The sequence below is a fragment of the Callospermophilus lateralis genome, chromosome 16 (assembly GCF_048772815.1).
Source record: "Callospermophilus lateralis isolate mCalLat2 chromosome 16, mCalLat2.hap1, whole genome shotgun sequence".
Lineage (NCBI taxonomy): Eukaryota > Metazoa > Chordata > Mammalia > Rodentia > Sciuridae > Callospermophilus > Callospermophilus lateralis.
The window spans coordinates 80,548,644-80,556,307 of NC_135320.1; positions in this window are offsets into that span (position 1 = coordinate 80,548,644).

Here is a 7,664-nt window from a genome sequence, read left to right on the forward strand (position 1 = left end):
ACAAACAACTGTCAGAGAGAGAAAAACTGAACAAAGAGAAACCAGTGGAGACCTGTGGAAGATCTTCATCAGGACTCCACTGTCTAGCCCTCGTGTGTAAGGAAACCACCCAAGACTGTGGGTCCAGGGACAGGCAGGCGGGCGATCGCCAATAAGAGGTTTACAAAGGAACAGCACCCAGTCTTCACCCAGGGTCAGAAACAGAGCAGAGTCCCCAACAGGACAGACTTGTGACTTTCTGGACAGTCGATAGAACTCTTACCAGGCTTTTTTTAACCTCAGTTATTAGGAATTGTTAGTTCCAGACTGAGCATTGTTCTGGTCCAGGCTAAAAATTCTCAAAGGAAACACGCAAAGAATCTGTCTCCAAGTTATTTAGCTGCATCCCAGAACACAGCTCCTGAATGCAGAAACAAACAAACAAAAAAAATCTCCAGAACCAAAAAAATAATAATCAGAATCCTTTAAGGAAAATGATAGGAGACATAAAAGTACTTGAAAAAACAGCAGTCTAAAATGCCCTAATTTGACAAGCAACGTAAGTCCACAGTCATGAATCCTGATACCCCAAGTACAAGTACTAAAAGAAAATCTACCAACTAAGAATTCTATTCCCTGCCAAGTATAATCTTTAAAATAAAAACTTTTACAGAGGTATGAAAGCAAAGCCATTCTTCAAGAAATGTAAAATAAGGCATCAACAGACATAAAAAGGAATTATAAAAATACTCATTCCAAAAGAATTCAAGAAAAGGGAGAAAAAACAACACATGTGCCAAATGATCAGTAGCAAGATGATAGACTTCAGTATACCATGTCAATAATCCCATTAAATATAAATGTTGTAAACATCCCTATTAAAAGGCAGAGAATTTCAGACTACAAAAAAGTAAGCTCCAACCATATGTTGCTTACAAGAAATGCTCTTTAAATAAAAGACATAAATATATTTTTTTAAAAGGATGGGGTAATTAACATACTGATGCTGATCAAAACTAAAGCTGGAGTAGTATGTTTTTTTAAATATTTATTTTTTAGGTGTAGATGGACACAACACAATGCCTTTATTTTTATGTGGTGCTGAGGATCGAACCCGGGTCCTGCCCATGCTAGGCAAGCGCTCTACCACTGAGCCACAATCCCAGCCCCATGGAGTAGTATATTAAATTCCAACAAAATAGATTTCAGAGCAAAGAATATTACTGGGGGAACTGGGGCCATACCTCAGTACTTCAATGCTTGCCTTGCATGCTTGAAGACTTTGGGTTTGATCCCCAGCACCACAACAAAAAAAGAAAGAAAAGAAATATTACCAGAGATAAACAAAGGCCATTTCATAATAATAAGAGGTCAATTCATCAAGAGAACATAACAGTACCAAAGATTTGCAGACCTAAAAAGAGTTTCAAAATATGTGAAACAAAGGATGATTAAGCCAAAAAGAGAAGTTAGAAAAATTAGCAATTAGCTAAAAAATTAGCTCTAGGCCTGAGCTTTTAATATCCATAACTATATAATTGATAGAACAAATTGACAGAAACTCAGCATGGATTGAGAAGACTTAGGTATTATCAACTAACTTGACCTAATTGATATTTTGGAACACAACCCCAGCTATCACCGTACACATTCTTTCTAAACCCCATGAATCAGCTCTCTCATCTGCAAGAGGAAGCAATATCTCCCCTGTAGAGACCTCCTATGCTTAGCAACAATATGTAAATGAATGAACATAAAAGGCACTCGATAATGTCCCTATTGTAACATACTCCAGATAGACACGCCAATAAATGGGCAGGGGCCAGAATAGCATCCTAAGACTACACAACATCAAAGCCTGGACTTTTCCAAGTACACCAATCAGATCCTCCACGTGAGAACACACAGAGAATAGAGCGTGTGATCATGCTCTGCAGGCTAACAACCACCAACTCACAAGCAAAGAATAATCATGATTATTATCAACATCCAAGATTGTGAATGGAAGCATTTATAGTGTTCTATTACCAGGACATGCCACATGAGCCTAAATTCTTGTTTCGCTGATATTTTAAAAGTCAATAACTTGTCTCTGAGTACTGAAATAAATACACGTTCACACCCATATAACTAGATCATGCATAAATACCCTTATAAGAATAATTCCACACACATAAAATGTTAATGCTGTTATATATAGGCTTTATTACATATTAATGTGCATATGCACAAATATGATATGCATTTGCTATAATGTCACTGTAAACACACACTAACACTTGCAGTCAATAACAGACTTATAATAGTAATATTGCTTACATACATATGTTAAGTTGTAATGTCACATACATCAGCTCCTGCAAGGATCTCAATTTCCCCACAGTGGAGATAGGCTAGCAAAGCAAAGCATGGTGGGAAAGGTGTCTATTCTAGATTTGGGAAGATTTGGTTTCATATCCTAGCCAAGTCCTTTGCAGAAGCAGACGACTCACAGACATAATGAAAATCAAATGCAGTAAACGCAATGGGAAACTGACATAGGAAAACTGAGGCAGGTAAGGGGCAGGCCAGGAAGGCTGCCTGAACTGCCCACAGAAGTGAGGGACAGAGCAGTGGCCCTAGGGGAGCTGGCGAGCAGCAAGACACTGCTCCTGCTGGCTGCACTGCTGAGCCCCTCCACTCCTGAGCCTGGTCATCTCCTGGGGTCAACCGAGGGCCGCTCTTTTGTACCCATCGTATTCTCCCTTCATGATTTCACTCTCTATGTCGTTGTTTCCTTATTGCCTCCCATTTTAGAAAAGGCCTCCCTCCTTTGCTTTGGCCCCATCTTCGGGCTGCATGCCCAGCGGTGCTGGCAGTGCACCTGTCCTCGGGGGGCTTCACGCTCTCCCTTCTGCCCCATTTCATTTTCCTGACTTCTTTTTGTTCTGTTGAGGACACCAGCATCCCCCAGATCACTTGGCTCAGGCTGCTCAGTCCCACTGCCACATCCGTCTCCTTGGTCTATCACATTCTTTTCCAGCTCTGTCAAAGCCATCCCTAATTTCAAATGCTTAAACACCGTCTGTCACCGTCTGCTGTGGCTCACCTATGTTAAGCGTTCCCGTCCTAGGATTACCGTGGCCTGATAACAATACACTGTAGGTTCTCGCACTGGTCAGACCAAGTCCATTCACGCTACTCCCAGGTGAGGGTCAAACCCCCCCACCACCAAATCACAATGCCTGAGAGTGCAGAGGATGGCCCCCAAAGCATCCGAGGATCTGCCACCCCAAGTGGGGAAGGAAACTAATCAGCCAAAGCAAAGCAACAGAAGAGGTCAACTGTCTGTGCAGCGCGTCTCTCCAGTGTATTTCTAAATTCCAGTTCCACACCCTTCAGTTCATTTTTGGCCTTGTCAGTGAACTAATCTTAAAGATGCTTCTCTAAGCTCATTCCTCCCCACTATCAATGAGCCTCCAGTGACTTCTCCCTGGAGCCAGCCCCTGCAATGCTCAGGCAGTGGCCATTTGTCAGCACACTGGAACAGTTCAGAGCCCTCCTTCTCTGAGAGGGAGGGACTTAAAAAGAGGTGACATTTTAATAACTGTCAGTACGGGAGGGGAAGAAGTTACGGTTTTACTTCTGGAAGCCCAAATGAACCCTGGTAGTTTATAAATATGTCTGTTCCGTAGCTGCCCACCCATTGTGGATGGGGTGATGGAAGGGATTCATAGCAAATTCATCCAGAAAGATGCTTTTGGTGGCTGTTGGTTTTCCGTGTAGCTGTCAAAATCCTCATTTCACCCACAGACGTCTTTCTCCCTTCTTCCCTAGAACAGTTACACAGTTCTTCTCCCTTCCCAGTTATATCAAAAGCGCCTTTAGAATGGTACACTCTGAAGATGGGGAGTCTGCCTATATATTTCTAAGTTCCCAAAACATAACCGAGTATGTACTTTTAATGTATTATGCTCTTAATATTTATTGATAGATTGAATGGTAGAAGCCAAACACCATCTTTTCACTTCTGTAGCATTTAATCCAGAGTCTTGCATAAAAGCACAGGTTCAATAGATGCTTATCAGATTTAACTGATTTCAAATACAATTTTAAAAAGGATTCTAATCTCATTTTCTTGTTTTGAGCCAGTGCAAATTTTAGGAAGCCGAGTGATCTACCTACATGCCGCATCCTAAAATGTACAGTTTCTAATCATGGAACTGTGGACTGTTCACAAACGGGAGGGATCTGCTACCCGCATTCTCCCTCTGTGATACTCCCATTTCATGTAAGCCCTGCTGACATAAGCATCAAGGAGGTTTTAAAACAAATGTTATCCTTTCTCAGATGAGAATCAAGCCTTCTTAGCTCCCACAGGGAGAAACACTCACGGGCGTACACATCGATCCCCACACCTTAGCCAATTCTACTCCCCCTGAGGTCTTTCCACCATGATCCACCCACAGCAAAGCTAGGTGGGCAGCAGGACTCCACATCCGAGCAGTTTTTCTGCTGCTTGGGAAACCCAGGGAATTTTAATGCTATTGAGCCACTCTGCTCAAACACTCCTGGTGTGAACTGAGCAAAGCTCTAGTTGCTAGGTAACCATTACAAAAGCAGAAGGATTTCCAAAATAAAAAGAGACCCAAAGAGACCCAGAACACACTGGAATTAAGTGCAATTGCACTGTTAATCAGCAACTGGTGGATGGCACCTTTACCTTGGTTAGATGGTCTGTTTCTTACTCTAGAAAATATTACTATCTGGGTCCTTCAATTTTTCACCAAACTGGGGGTGGGAGCAGGGTGTTGGTGTTTTGGTGTTTTGTTTGTTTGGTTGGTTGGTTTGGTTTGGTTTTGTTTTCTCTTTCACAGTTCCTGTGAACACAGAAAGAGGTATGTTTCAATGTTGGGACTCCTAGAAAATGATGGGTGCTCAATAAGTAATAAATATGTGGTCACAACGGTGTGCATTTTCACAGCTTCTGGAGATGTATAAAAGTATAGTATAAAAGTATAGTTATGCATCTGTTTGATGGTTTTAAAATAAGTCCACAAATTCTTAGTTACCTCCCTTTGAACAATGAAGCTTGCATGGCATGGAGCTTAGTGTCTTGAATAGAAGATGCCAGTGTTAGGCTAGGTCACAAAGGCATCTCAACTTTCCCCTCCTCCACCCTACCATCATTCATCCTGGAGGAAGCCAGCCACCATGTTGTGAGGGTGCTCAGCTGTCTCCAGAGAGGCCCAATTGGCAAGGAACTGAGGCCTCCTGCAACAGCCAGGTGAGGGCACTCTCTTCAACACTGATTCTCCAGGCTCAGGCGGCCTTCAGACGAGTACAGGAGCCTCTGCCAACATCTGACTGCAAAAAACACAGGGAAGGCGCCAAGCCAGAACCAGCCAGCAAGGCCTCTGCCAAATTCCTGACCACAGAAATAAGGAGGTACAAGTCAAATATTTGTTATTTTAAACCACTATGTTTGGGGGTGCTCCATTACACAGCAATGGATAACACAAGAGCTCATCCAGATAGAAACTCTCTGAAGGAGAGGTTTGGGTCTTACTGGCTCCTTCATCCCGGAATCCAGTATCCTATGTGCACTCAATTAGCAATAGGAGGAACTCACTTAATGACGAGCTCGTTCCCCAACTTTATAGAATCCTATATACATACATATTTTTCACCCACAGAAACAAGAGTATGATTCTTTTATTAAAAAGACACTTTTCAACAAAGAGCCACCAGGCAGCATAATTATCAAAGGAGCTATTAGAAATTATGGGGAAAGTCCACTGGAACTTGCAAACCCTCCTCCTCCTTGCTGGGTGGGAGGGAGATTCAGCCAGAAGCAGCAAGGGCTTGACATATACTCAGGCACAAGGAACGAAGGGCACATCTGGAGCAGTTTGCACTTCTCAGAGAAGGAAAAGGCACTTCACAGTGGCAGAGGGGGCCCGTGGTCCCCACTAGGGTATCACCTAGAAGTTCTCCTGAGGCAATGTCACAGCAAGAGCACAAGTGCGTGAAGGCTGGTTGGACCAGAGAGCCTTTCCATCCTTTCTGACTGTGGTTGCAGAACATCCCTCCTGCCTCTTGGCCACGCACCTGGAGGCAGGTGGCAGGTGTACCCTCCTGCCTTCTGCAGATCAAAAAGCTAAAGGTGGACACAGTACCAGCGTTTTCCACATCCTGCCCACATGCTCCCTCTCTGTATTGAGTATCTAAGGAGACTGTTCTAGGACGAGCTGGATGCAGCCCCTGGAATACTAGCAAATGGCAAGGCCTGCCCTCCAGGCAACTTCGGGCAGTGGAGGGCACCTGTGGTCAACTGCAGACCCCACTCATGCCTTCCTTTCTTTTATTATTTTTTTTAAAGAGAGAGCGAGAGAGATAGAAAGAGAGAATTTTTAATATTTATTTTTTAGTTTTCGGCGGACACAACATCTTTATTTGTAATGTGGTGCTGAGGATCAAACCCGGGCCGCACGCATGCCAGGCGAGTACGCTACTGCTTGAGCCACATCCCCAGCCCAGATTTCCTTTCTCTTAACAACTCAGTTTCCAGAGTTGGAATTCTGTACCCTGCTCCATGCTGTGAGATCTGTAGGAAAAGTAGAAGCTAGCCTGACAGCTCACTCACTTACCACCCCTCCCAAAGAAGGCACACATTTTTAAATGTGTTCAATTGCCCAAAAATATCTCAAAGTTAAAAGCAATGATTTAAATGTCCCAGACCAGAAATCACATCCTTCTCTTCTTTCTACTCATTGCTTTTGTGCACCCCCTGCTCTGTGGCCACCATATCAGGCACACAGCAAGCAAGGTACACGTGGAACTCATGGTTGCTAGTTAGCTAGAATTAGCTAGAATTGCTGCTAGTGCAGTTCATTCATGGGAAGCTTCCCAAGCCTGAATGCCCAAGGTACTCTGCTAGGTTCTTTATCCACACCACTTAACTTAGCCCAATAGCTACCCAACAGAATGAAAATTTGAGTTATTTAAAAGCAGTCACAAAGCTAACAATCAACCAACTCCAAACCCAGGCTCCTCCCGCTGTCCCCACTTCTCCCATCAGAACTATTTAATATTCAAAGGTAATCCTACATTCCCACCCAGATCTGAAGACACAGGTTTCCACCACCCTCTTTCTTATGTGTCAACCAAGGCTCCAATATTTTGAAAGAGTTTAATTGTCTCTGAACTTATTGAGGAACAATAATTCCATGCTTACTGAAAGACATTTCAAACTCCCAGCCCAGGTCTTTGCTCAGCATGAGACAACCCAGTTTATCTCAGAATCCATAATAATCCCAGCGTAAGTGGTTGACATTTTACCAAGTCATAGCTTTTCTGAAATATTAAAAATAGCTCCAAATTCCCCATAATTCAGGTTTTGCCTTCCAGAGATTTTTTTTTTTAAGAAGCCATTTAATACAATCAATGTAGTGTTAAAGAGACGATTCCATTCTGAGGATATGAAGAGACCCATGTGAACCCCTCCGTTGTTGCCCCATGTCTCCCAGCCCACTCCACATTAACCCAGCAGGAAGGAAGCTGAGAGGGGAGGAAGGGAGGAGGAGGAGGAGGGAGGCAGGGGAGCAGAGGGTGGGAGAGAGATGCCTTCATTCAGTTAAAGGAGAGTGCCAGGCACCACCCTTGAGTCTTACTGTTGGACAATGCTGCCATCTGCTGGCAAAGTT